Consider the following 13,403-nt stretch of genomic DNA (forward strand, 5'->3'; position numbering starts at 1 on the left):
GTACCTGCGAAAAACTTTAAAATAAGGCTCACTTAAAAGATAAAACATCTAAAATAAGTGCTTCCAAAAAAACTAAATATACACTATGATTAGTCATAAAGAAACATTGTATACAATATTAATCAAATATTTCTCGTTAGCATAAATGAATACAATCATAATATACAGTGTGCCCTAGGATTACTGAGGCAATTCTTAGGAGGTAGGTGACATCACAAGGATTCAGAATTGCATAAGAACCGATGGTCAGAAACGTAACGGGAAAGTTGTATGACAGGTAGAAGAAACAAAGATATAATATATATATATATATATATATATATATATATATATATATATATATATATATATATATATATATATATATATATATATATATATATATATATATATATATATATATATATATATATATATATATATATATATATATATATATATATATATATATATATATATATATATATATATATATATATATATACATCTTTTTTTATTACACGCCCATCATTCGCTTATCACATCTATCCACCTGTTCACTTAAACGCCTGTTCATTTAAGCAGCACACGACACATTGATACGGCTAACAGAATTTTAATAGGTTAAATTCATTAATGCTTAATTAGTTCACTATTTTTAGTTGTTTTGAATACCTTTCAATAATTTTTGATAAAATATAATGCATAGTTAATCGTTATATTCTTTATTTCCGCTTGTTTCCTTGTCGTTTTTTATTATTATTATTTTTTCGCCTGGCATAGTTTACAAATATCGTTTAAGTTTGTCATCTGAAATATCTAATGTCCTATTTTTCTTACCGTGACCGTCATGTAGTCTATCACATAAAACTCAGTACTATAAAAATAAAAACTCAATTAAAAAAATTATTTTCTCTAAAATATTTATTTTGTTATATTTTGAGTGATTATTAAACTCATGTTCCAGTGTACTTTTTGGAATACGTATCTAATGTTTAACATATTTATTTCCGTTTATGAAAAATACTGTATTTTTCCATAAAGTAATACGAGAAAATTTAGTTAAATATGATTCAGAGTTAAAAGAAAGTTTACAGTTTTGATTTATTTTACTTTCATATGATTTAAAAACTACTTTTGCTCAACTTTATGGCTGAATGATATTCGACTTCCGCTACACTTGACCTCTCATGTAAATACTTCTCAAGTCTGATGAAAACATCTCTGACTCTTAAATCTTGCATTTAAAATACGTAAAAGAAAGTACGCATACAACCTATTTTTAATATAAGAAATGTAGAGATTGTCTTTTTGTGAGGCTAGTGAAGTTAGTATCGTCTTTTTGTTTATTTACTTTAATGCCCTTAAATGTCATTTTTTTCATCAAACTTTTGTTTATCCAAATTATATTTATCTTTTATCACTTTTGTGGAACTATTTATCAATAATTATTTTCTGCTATTGTAGAGAATTCAGCCAATTTCGCTGATAATTTATTCACTAAAATACAAAAGTCTCATTTTATGAAATTTAGTATTTATTGTATTAATGTGAAAACTTCACGCATGAAACTGTAATAATTCTCGATTATATTAAAATGTGTTTATTTTTCTGAGAGTTTTAAATTGTAAATATTAAAAAAAAATCAAAGCCCAATATTTCTTTTTATTCTGCACTAAGGGGTTTAGCCTTTTTCTCGCTTTGGCTTGGGAAACCCTGAAACCTCTGACATAGTTCCTTTCAGATCGCTTCGCTCACTTTTTTCTCCTTTGTCTTGCTTAATACTCCAGTTTCCTAATTTTCGTAATTGCTTGTGCAGTTTTTTTTGTTCTTCTTAATAGATTTTTTTTTTCATTTGTCTTGCAATGCTATGAGACCGTTTGCCGATGGGGGGGGGGAGCAATCAAATTAAGAATTGGAGTGAAATAATGTCCATTCTTCAGTAAACACAACTTTATTTTTTATCTACCACAAAACTGATTAGGGAAGAGCTATTTTATCTTATATGACATGAGAGTACACATCTGCAAATAAATAATGAATGACTAAAAAGAATTAAATAAATGAAATAAAATAAAATAAATAATATAATAAATAAAAAAATAACAAAATAAGTAAATAAATAATTAAATAAATAAGACAAAAATACTGAATTAATAAATAAATAAGAATAAATAGTTGAATGAATGGATAAAATAACAAAAAATAAATAAAAATTCTTCCGACAAGAGTTTTTGCGAAGCTAAGTTACAGGGTGCAATAAAAAATAACTTTAATTTTGGCTTAAAATGCAACAATAAATCGAAACTGTTTGCGCAGTTCTTTTGTTCGCTCGTTCATCTCATCTGTACTAGGATTATAATAATATAAATTTGTTGCAACATTCAAAATAAATTTGAAATTCCGTGTTGTGTTTAGGTACCGAAAACAAAAATTCAAAAAAAGCGTTGTTTTTTATTCGTTCTTCTTCTTTGAATAGTTTACCGGCAATAAATATGTTTAAATTAGTGAAAACAAAGTAAAGGGAAGTAAAATTGAAAACCATTTAAGTTCAGAATAAAAAGTAAAATTTAAAATAGAAAAGCCAAAATTCAAATTCAAATTGAGAAATTTGTGAAGTTAAATTTAGTTTTCTGATTTCTCCGGTTTGAATTTTCAAAATCCCCCTGAAAGAAATTTTAATGAAATGTTTTATAATGTGTTATAAAGATTTTAATTGAACAATGCTTTTTTTTCCTTTTTCTTTTGATAATGAAAATAAAAACGACGAACAATTGAAAGGAAGAAAGTTTGTTCTGACGTCACACTCATGTCACTGAGGTGAGATGAGGGAACACGAAGAGCTCTCAATATAACATTTATTCCCTATTTAAAATAATATATTTATTTTAAATGAAAGAAGATTATTTGGCTTTGGTTGTGTCCAAAGGATGGAAAAAATACGCATTTTTCCGAAATTTTTTTAGATTGTTTAGGAAACTTCAGAATTTTATAATTAACATAATATTTTCTCCGAAACTAATTTGAAAGCTTTAAAAATTTTTTTTTTTTAAATCTTCAATTGTAAGAGTACGTAGCTGCCAAAAATTAGAATTATAATGCCTTAATTATAAAGAAAATTCCAAACCGTTAATATAAATTTAATTTCTCCAAACCAAACTCAAAATTAAAAAAATGAAACACGTAACACGTTTTCAGACATAAAAATACTTGGCTGCAAAGGATTCATAATTCCTCTATTAAATCTCTACACTTGTCAATTTTAATGGGACTTTAGAATCGTCATTTATACTGTATTTTGAGTGAATGGAAAGTAATCAAAAACGAAAAATAATAATGGTTATAAAAAATAATATTAAGTAAGTAATTATAAATGAAAAATATAAAATAAATAATAAAAAAATATTTATTTATAGAAGGGCATTTATACACAAACTGAATAAAGTCCTTAGCTTAAAATGAGTCTTAAAATGTAGTTTTATTTTTCAAAACAAATATATTAAAGAACAGCAACTTGTCAACAAATTGTAAATTTCAAAGAGCTGCAATTCTGTGGATTTTATTATTCATTGTTTCCAACCTTACGATAAATTGGTGTTGGAAATGGTATATTTGTATTCTTCATCAGAATGAAACTTGAAATCTTTCCATTAATGTCCCCCCATTGAGAACTCTGTGATACTTTCTTTGATATAAAACAGGGACAAAAGAAAACGTATAAAATTATAAAAGTAGGTAGAATTAGGCACATATCACAATGTCTATCGGTAATTCCGTTCGCTGAACAAAGTAAACTTCGTATGACACACTTAGAATTTATTTGTGTTTTGGATTGTTTCAGCTTTTTGGTCTGACCGACGCTTCAGGTCTATCATTTATAGCAAACCTAAATAGCTTACTTTGTTTTATTTTGAACTGGAAATATTTTTCACAACAAATAAGACTAATTGTTTGCTTATAAAAAATTTCATTCTAATATTATTTCATTATTTAAAGTGAGCTAAGTAATATATTCCTTTTTTTACGTCTTTTTATTATAATATAATTATTTTCATAATTATAATTATTGTTATAATTATAATTAAAAATGTAGAAATAAAGATAACTTAGTCACTTGACCTAAGGGCTAGTATGTAGAAAATATTACAAGACCGTGTACATTCTTACTGGTTCGCTTGCATGCCTGTATTAGAATATTTTTTCTTCTTTGTTTTTGAAAAAAAAGAACAAATTGAATTTGAACAAAATGAAACCGAAAACATAGAATGTATCATGTAAAAATTACAAAGAGCAATGCTATTTTGAGACAGAACATAAAACAAACATGAAATAAAAAAAGAAAAGAAATGAAAGGCAAATTAGCATTTTTGACTGAATGTAGCTCTGGAGGACAAGTAAAAACTACTTTTTGGTAGTCCGAATCAAATTAAAAGTCTTTGCTCAACAGAAAATTGCTAATTTCAAGCCCCTATTATTGTGAAATAACTGAAACTTCTATTTGAATTTTTAATTAATCAGAATCGTTTAAAAATCTCAATTTCTTTTCAACGAAGAACATTTCAGCTGAAATAATTAAAATTTAAATCACGATTAAAATTTAAATAAAAGAACAGAATTCAGTAAACATTCTGCCTGTGCGTTATGGGGCTCAAGAAATGAACATATTTTAAATGCACTTTCATGTTGAAGGCATATCACACAATGATTTTTCATGTTGAACAAAAATGCTCAATTATGTTAAAAAAATTACCAGTTTTGCTTCAAAATCCCCACTCAGTGCAACTTTAATGATTAAGGTAACTCTTAAAAATATTTAAATTATTTCTAAAACTTTTGAATTTTAATTCTTATAGCAGTTAAAATATTGCTATACGGAATAACCAAAAGAAATAGACAAAATTTGAGTACCTTACGTTCGGATTTTTACGATCTATTATTCTTATACAATTTCAATGGTTTGCAAAGTAGACATTAAATATGTTATATAGAGGAATGTGGTCGATGTCAAAAATGCTCTGTTTTACGATTAATTCCGCGGTGTTTGTACCTTTCTTCCTATATTTAAAACTATTTACCTACATCTAAAAATATTCGAGTAAAATCATAAATCTGAATGAACTAGTGTGCTCAAAAGCTTTTGAATCTTTTTGAATTGGATATAAATTTTAGCCAACAGTTAATCATTATAATTCAAATGAAAAAAAAATCAACGTTTGAAAGAAATCCACAGAAAAATAATTTAATTTATTTTCATAAATCAGATACTATTAGACATTTTATGGAATAGTTACTTTAATTCATTTTTACTATTAAAAGAAATTGGGCTTTAAATCAGAAATTTTATGACTATTATTAATTTATTAAACGGCCACTCAGAAACTAAAAACACTTAAAATATCTCGTTGACTATATGTTAGGCAAAATATTAAATTATGTGTTAGACTTAATTAATCTATTTTTAATGTATTTTTACCACCTTATTATTATGATTATTGCATAAATTAGATTAAGATAAGAAATAAAAAAATTAAGATTGTTATAGTGCCAAATAGAGTGATGATATGCCAACATAGTAAACCCCACATTGAATACCGAATCGCGGTACTTTGCATACTGTTATCGTTGAAGCAACACTTTAGATTCCGCTTAGTTCAACGCAATTTCAATTTTTTATTAGTTTTATAAAAACGAGCAAAGCTGGCCTTGGAGAACAATAGTCTTTGTGGAGAGACTGATTTTAATATGGAGTTCGGCATAAATTCTGGTCAAATGAATGCAAAAGCAAACGAAAGCGTTTGAAAAGTTTGTGGTTGAAAAGTGGCAACAGTCAAACTTACTCACTTGGAATAAGTTTGAGTTTAGCGTGTCGAAAGAAAAATTCGTGAATGAAAAGTAGTGTAATTTAAGCGGAGCTAAAAAATTATATAATTTTAAAAAAAAATACTATACGCATTTTTTATAATCATCAGGTTGCTCAAAATGTAAATTAAATTTTTTTCGAGTTAGTAAATTATTTCATCTAAATTTAATAATAAAATATTTATGTTTTAATGCATTACTAAGTAACTGGAAGAAGATGTAAAACATTACGAATGTCGAAAAAACATTTTCATATAAAGATATTAGATTTAGCAATACTAAATTGTTTTTACAATGCTCTAATTAAATCAAAGATCAAAACATGAGTTTTTAGCATAATAATGCGCTTTTTCTATCTTTAGAATTTGGATATGGATTCAATTTTTTAGGTTTTTAATATGGAATTTGGTGGTATTCCTGCAAACAAGCTGAAAATAATTTCAATTGTAAATATCTATGTTTTATGAAAGCGTTTAGAGATTTTATTCATTTATTAATTTTTACATAAATGCGGGTTCCACGAGCCCAAAGCAGCCTGTATGGATCTCTTCTTTTATTTTTCTTCCTCTTTTTCTCGTTAGTTCTAGTAGGATTCTCTTAAATTATTGTAGGAATTTTTAGTTTTTCCATTTTCTATTTTCTAATTTAATCTTTCACAAAAATTTCTTATTTCTTTCGTTTCGTGAATTGCCTATTTCATTTTAAGATTGTTCATACAATTCCAAAGCAGTGATCACTTTTATGCTTTTCTTCTAGCATCATATGTAGCTTATAGCAATTTTTCTTCTCTTAAATACTCAATGTTATTGTACAGTGCGCAAAATAAGAAAAAGACCGCCCTTAATAACTTGTGATCGGATCTTTAAATTCAAGGACTCAACCTTAAGGGTTCGAGTGGATGACTTCAAATATGCTAATTTAAGTTACGAAATCTGTCGCAAAAACGAACTTTCTCAGAATGATATATATATATATATATATATATATATATATATATATATATATATATATATATATATATATATATATATATATATATATATATATATATATATATATATATATACTGTATACTGTATATATATATATATACTCTGGACTGGACTGGAGACAACATGCGTCATACGTATATTAGTATGTGAGAAACAGAATTTGTTTACTTTTTCTTTGGTTTTACTTATGATAGTTTAGTGCAAAAGATCTTCATCTGTGATGAACTTAACTTTGAAAAGAGTTCAAAAAGTGCTTTTAAGGTGATCTGCTTAAAATACATGTTAGCGAAAATGGATATAGCTCTTAAAATACGTGTTAAAAAACTAAACCTAGAATAAATTTGCTTTTTTAATGCTGAACAAAGCAATCAATTTCGTAACACATATGGTGTCACTTTAGAGAAAAAAAAATAAAGACCCTTTGCCCCCCCCCCTTAACAATTCGAAAAGTAAGCATTCACTAGTTCTTATTTCTTTTAAAATACAGCAGTCTTAACAAGAGTTTAATGAACGAGATTAAATGTCATCACCTTTTTTAGTGATTATTATTTATTTATAATTTTAGGTATTTTTATTATTTTATTTACTGCATTTTGAGCTATGTTAATTTTTTTAAAGCGTGCATTTGTTCAATGTCTTTAAAATTCATTTTGATTTATATCCAATTTTAGAACGCGTGGAGACAGCTAAGTCTATTTTTATAAACGCACATTTTTAACTACATTAAATTTTCAAATAGCATTCAAACTATGTTTATTTTTTTAAACTCGCATTTTAAGGTAAGCTGAAAATAAAAAGTTCTCCTACAATATAAAATTTTCTTTTAAAAGTGCTTCAAATTTATGCCCCCTGAAATATAATTTTAAAAAAGATGATTTAAAAAAAATGAATACATTTGGCAGCTTTACTATTTTAGTGTGCTATTATGCAGATATGTAAAATATACATATTTCAGTTTTATCACTATTTAATAGGAAGAATATTAAGATGAAATGCGTCGTAATATTTCTCCAAAATTTTTTGTTAAGAAGCATTCATAAACTATTTACTTTACGATTGTAACAGTTTTTAGTTTTTCCTCTTAAAAAAACTTTTTGTAAATAAATGTAATAATATTTTCCAAATTTATTTGAAAGGTTTATATTCTATTCTCCTTTTACTTTAATTGGAAATGTCTAGAAAGCTTCTAATAATGAATCTGCAATATAAAAAAACCTTTTTCCAAAATGTAGAGCATATGTCCCATCGGAAACCTTCATAAAACAATCTAGATCGTAAACTCGAATGTATTTTACTGCTCATAATCTTTATTAACACTTCAGAAGAAGAGTAGTTGCTTATCGATCCTCAAGGTGGCGTCCTTAATCGAGTGAATAATGTGTGGTGTAAAAGATCTTGATGATCAACTCAGACTGATCGTAAATATGTTTACGATAAAGCGCGTATGGGAACGAGAAAATGATCCTTCATAGCTTTTTCCCTCATTGACATGTGGAATTTCAAGTTTTAGGTGTAACAGATTTTTTAAAATTGTTGTTTGTTTTATGTGAAACACTGTAAATAAATAATATACTATTTCACGCATGAGACAATAGCAGCAAACTACGTTCATAAAATGTACATAAAATTTTATATCTTCCCTGAATTGCGCGTGCTGAATGTCGTTTGCCTGATTTTTGACTCAACAAACCATAAAAAAGATTAACAAAATTGAAATCTAACTGTTATACCTGTATGGGCATCTCCCTTTTTTTCATTTCTTTCTTTAAGAATAATACCGATGTATCTCGTTTAAATTTTTTTTTAATCAGACTTTTTATATGGCACCGTTTGCTCAGCATTTTAGAACTGTTTAGTGCTTTGCGCGATACTCCCATATTGCTGAATTTGCTGAAACATTATCACCTGCAAACTTCCAGGTCTGGGGGTCTTGTTTTGATCCCACCAACTATCAAAATAGTTTTCAACAAGTTGATTTGTAGTCTTGATTTCGCATTTCTTTCAAACAGTATGTATGCAAACAAAGGTCAATCAATATCAATTATGGGTTATCATCAATTATATCAATATCATTTATAGATGACAGGCTTACTCTATCAGCTTTCAGACGAGTAGCTTTCATGGAAGAAATTCTAATGTATGACGTTATGGGAGTGGAGCTCCATTAAAAAGAGAAACCTTCTAAGATAAACGTATAGTGATTTCTCAATTCAATCCCCATTGATGGTGTAAACAAAAATTGTTCCATTTGAAATGATTGGAGAAAAAGGACTACGTATTCTTGTTAGATGCGGTTGCTTCATATTTGGTGACGCGAACTAGTGTGGATTTAAAATAAATTTAAAAATATAATTTTATCCACAGAATATTTAATATTAGTATATACCTTTTTTAATTCAACACATTCCCACTGCATCCACAATTTTATCACGTATGGCCTGATTATGGAAAAGTAGTCAGCACTGCACACAGGCCACAGAAAAGCTAGTACTCATCAATCTACTCAGAAAAGCTGATACTCATCAATCTGAAGCTGAGTCCCAAAGTTCTTCATTATAACAGTTCAAAGCCTTTTACCACGGCTCACTACTTTTAATACTTGGGATGAATTTTATATATTTATTTATTTTATTTTTCAATTTTATTCAGGTGCTTGTATTTTGTTTTTGAATGGAACTCTGAGCAATATGGATTATTGGAAACGAAATAGCTTATTGATCTACTATATCAGCTAAGGGTATTGATCGGAGGTTTCATCATCTACAAAATACCTACAATTATAATAGCATGTTTTGCCCACAGAAACAAAGTCGAAGTAGCGCACCATAGAGTATTTAAAATTATTGTTCTCCACTCATACATTCGTGCAATGATCTACTGTGTAAGTAAAGCAACGGCAACATGATTTTTCTATCTCAGCTTTAGATAGGTAACAACAACAGCTGCATTCAAGCAACTTGTTCCAATTCTACAACACAAAACAAATATCTATTTCAAAAATACGTTCCAATGTAAAACTTTTTTGGAACTTTAAAGAATTTTTTTTCTTTCTTTTGATTGGCATTCTGGTATTACTTTGTAGAATTGACATTATATTCTAATTATAAGCATCGTTGAAAATCCCGCCAAATTTTGAGTGTACAACTACTAATGTTCAACTCCGTAAGCCTCGTAATTTTGAACACTATCCAATAGAAAAGGGAACACCTGGATCAGTATTGGGAGAAATTTGAATTCGCGGAGAACTTTTTGATAGAACTAAGCCATATTCATGTTATATGAGGAACGCCACAAAACATCCAATATTAAGCCTAAAACATGATTCGTTTGGCACTGGAAATATTTTCAGTCAGCACCGTGAAGGTGCGGACCGTGTGCAGAATTCGTATCGACCAGCCATCGCTGGGGTTCGAACCTGGAGACCTCAATGGGAGACAAGGGCTCTATTCCCTGAGCAACAACGGCTCTTGTGGAAATGATAAAAATGCTGCGAAGAAATCGATCCATTATCATTGTTTATCATTGAAACATAATCAAAGAAATATAATCTTATTAATATAATTATAGAAGAATAAGGGAATTATAAGAATTATAGAAATATAATCTATAGAAATATATTCATAGGTGAAGGATGTATAAAAGTTAATTGAAATTCCTTGGTATTTTTATAATAGGTGTAAAATACACTGTTATATTGGTTTAAAAAAATGTGAGATAATAACAGATTAAAATTTTAACGTTAAATATACAATCTGTGAATGGAAAAGATTGTTGAATTTCAAGCTTCACCGATTCAAGTATCTTTAAAACAATGTGATTTGTGCTTTTATTCCATATAGTAATACAATTTATTAATGCTTGAAATTAAAATCATTAATGTTGATGATCATTATTATAAGTTATAATTACGAAACATCAATTGCATTCCTGGTTAATTTCTATGAATTGTCACTAAATATTATGATTATTCATTTTTTTTAATCAGTTGAAATGAATAATATATTTTTAAGTCAGAGAATTATTTCTGTGCTGGGGGATTATTTCCAACAGAAAACGTAAATCTAGATAGTTAGTTTATATTTTAACAATAAGGAACAACAACCTTTACAGAACCAACTTAAAAATGAATATTCTTAACGTTACTGCCTTCAGTTTGATGCAAATATAAACAGAGATCGGCGTAAGCATTCAAGCGATAGAACCGTTTTCATGGTTCTTTGGTTACATGTCGATCTTACGCATTGTTCCAAATGAGGGAATGGAGATGAATAAAGCGTATTCTTATTAAATGGTATTACCCTTTAATTGAAAAATGCTGAATACAATACCGAATCTAGATTCATCTATTGTTTAACAGTGGCTTTGAATTTGGTGTTATAATGAGAAATTATGCAGTGAGATACTCCAAAGACGTGATTTGAGTTGCATAAAAAAATTGTAAAACTAAACTATTGTCACTTTTATGTACATTTGTGTTACTTTTTCTTGATGGGACGATGCCAGGGTTGTTGATTTGAGATGAAATGGAAAATTTGTAACTTTGTTTTATTATTTGCATCGGACAGCGGGTTGTCAAGCGATTAATTAATATTTATTTCGAATATTTTGTTTCATGACTATTAAAAATTTAAAACTGTTTATTTTAATTATAAACAGAATGAATTATGATGTGGCCATTCACAAAATGCATTAATTAAAAAAAAATACAGAGTTATCCAGTTTTAAAACACTGCTAATTTACAAGTTTAAAACAGGAGATTCATACACTTACTAAATGTCTAGTACTCAGCAGAATTGTGTCCACACTAAGTCATCTTACACGTCCAAATCAGTTCCATCTTAAAGTTCAGAATCATAACTCCATCCAAGTCCATCACTTCAATAAGAATGCATTTCTGCAGTACTGTTGAATAAATTTTTCCCTTCATAAACGGAGAAAAAAATTCTGGTAAAATTACCGTACTGCATGGTAATGACATTTCTGATAAGAAAAGACATAATTCCGGTTAATAAAACCTAATTATACGGAATTTAATTCATTTATCGGGTAATTTTTCCGTTCATATGGTAACTGTTTGCCTTTTTTGCCCCACATTCAGTGAAAAATATAAAACTGAAGGATAAATTTAACCGAATAAATGGCTTTTATGTCATGCTCTAAGGAATCATGATAAAATTATTGTAGTATGTACCGGATACTTGGGAATATATGTATCTTTCCATGTTCTATCGTCTTTCTGCGTTGCATGCTTGTAAAAAAACAGTCTTCTGATACCGGATGAACCATTGAGGAACCGGATGAACCGGTTGAACCGATGTCAACAACACTGAAAAAAACCCTCATAGATTTGATAACGAATATTGATCGAAGCATTCTATTGGACGTATGAGCACAACGGGTTTATAGTCAGGATGTGTATTGGATGACCAAGGGTGAACACATTGAACATTTGTAGTATGTACCGGATACTTGGGAATATATGTATCTTTCCATGTTGTATCGTCTTTCTGCGTTGCATGCTTGTAAAAAACAGTCTTCTGAAACCGGATGAACCATTGAGGAACCGGATGAACCGATGTCAACAACACTGAAAAAAACCCTCATAGATTTGATAACGAACATTGATCGAAGCATTCTATTGGACGTATGAGCACAACGGGTTTATAGTTAGGATGTGTATTGGATGACCAAGGGTGAACACATTGAACATTTGTAGTATGTACCGGATACTTGGGAATATATGTATCTTTCCATGTTGTATCGTCTTTCTGCGTTGCATGCTTGTAAAAAAACAGTCTTCTGATACCGGATGAACCGTTGAGGAACCGGATGAACCGGTTGAACCGATGTCAACAACACTGAAAAAAACCCTCATAGATTTGATAACGAACATTGATCGAAGCATTCTATTGGACGTATGAGCACAACGGGTTTATAGTTAGGATGTGTATTGGATGACCAAGGGTGAACACATTGAACATTTGTAGTATGTACCGGATACTTGGGAATATATGTATCTTTCCATGTTGTATCGTCTTTCTGCGTTGCATGCTTGTAAAAAAACAGTCCTCTGATACCGGATGAACCATTGAGGAACCGGATGAACCGGTTGAACCGATGTCAACAACACTGAAAAAAAACCCTCATAGATTTGATAACGAACATTGATCGAAGCATTCTATTGGACGTATGAGCACAACGGGTTTATAGTTAGGATGTGTATTGGATGACCAAGGGTGAACACATTGAACATTTGTAGTATGTACCGGATACTTGGGAATATATGTATCTTTCCATGTTGTATCGTCTTTCTGCGTTGCATGCTTGTAAAAAAACAGTCTTCTGAAACCGGATGAACCATTGAGGAACCGGATGAACCGATGTCAACAACACTGAAAAAAAAACTCATAGATTTGATAACGAGCATTGATCGAAGCATTCTATTGGACGTATGAGCACAACGGGTTTATAGTTAGGATGTGTATTGGATGACCAAGGGTGAACACATTGAACATTTGTAGTATGTACCGGATACTTGGGAGTACATGTATCTTTCCATGTACAGTCCGCAA

At 29.1% G+C, this 13,403-nt stretch overlaps 1 protein-coding gene across 2 annotated transcripts in view; it reads left to right on the forward strand.

The window, feature by feature from the left end:
• Window positions 1-13,403, forward strand: part of LOC107454802 (sodium-dependent proline transporter) — a 136,610-nt gene that overhangs the window by 89,038 nt on the left and 34,169 nt on the right. The gene's annotated exons all lie outside the window — the stretch shown is intronic.

Source organism: Parasteatoda tepidariorum, chromosome 2, assembly GCF_982258835.1.
Source record: "Parasteatoda tepidariorum strain Cologne lab strain chromosome 2, Ptep-v5.0, whole genome shotgun sequence".
Classification (NCBI taxonomy): domain Eukaryota; kingdom Metazoa; phylum Arthropoda; class Arachnida; order Araneae; family Theridiidae; genus Parasteatoda; species Parasteatoda tepidariorum.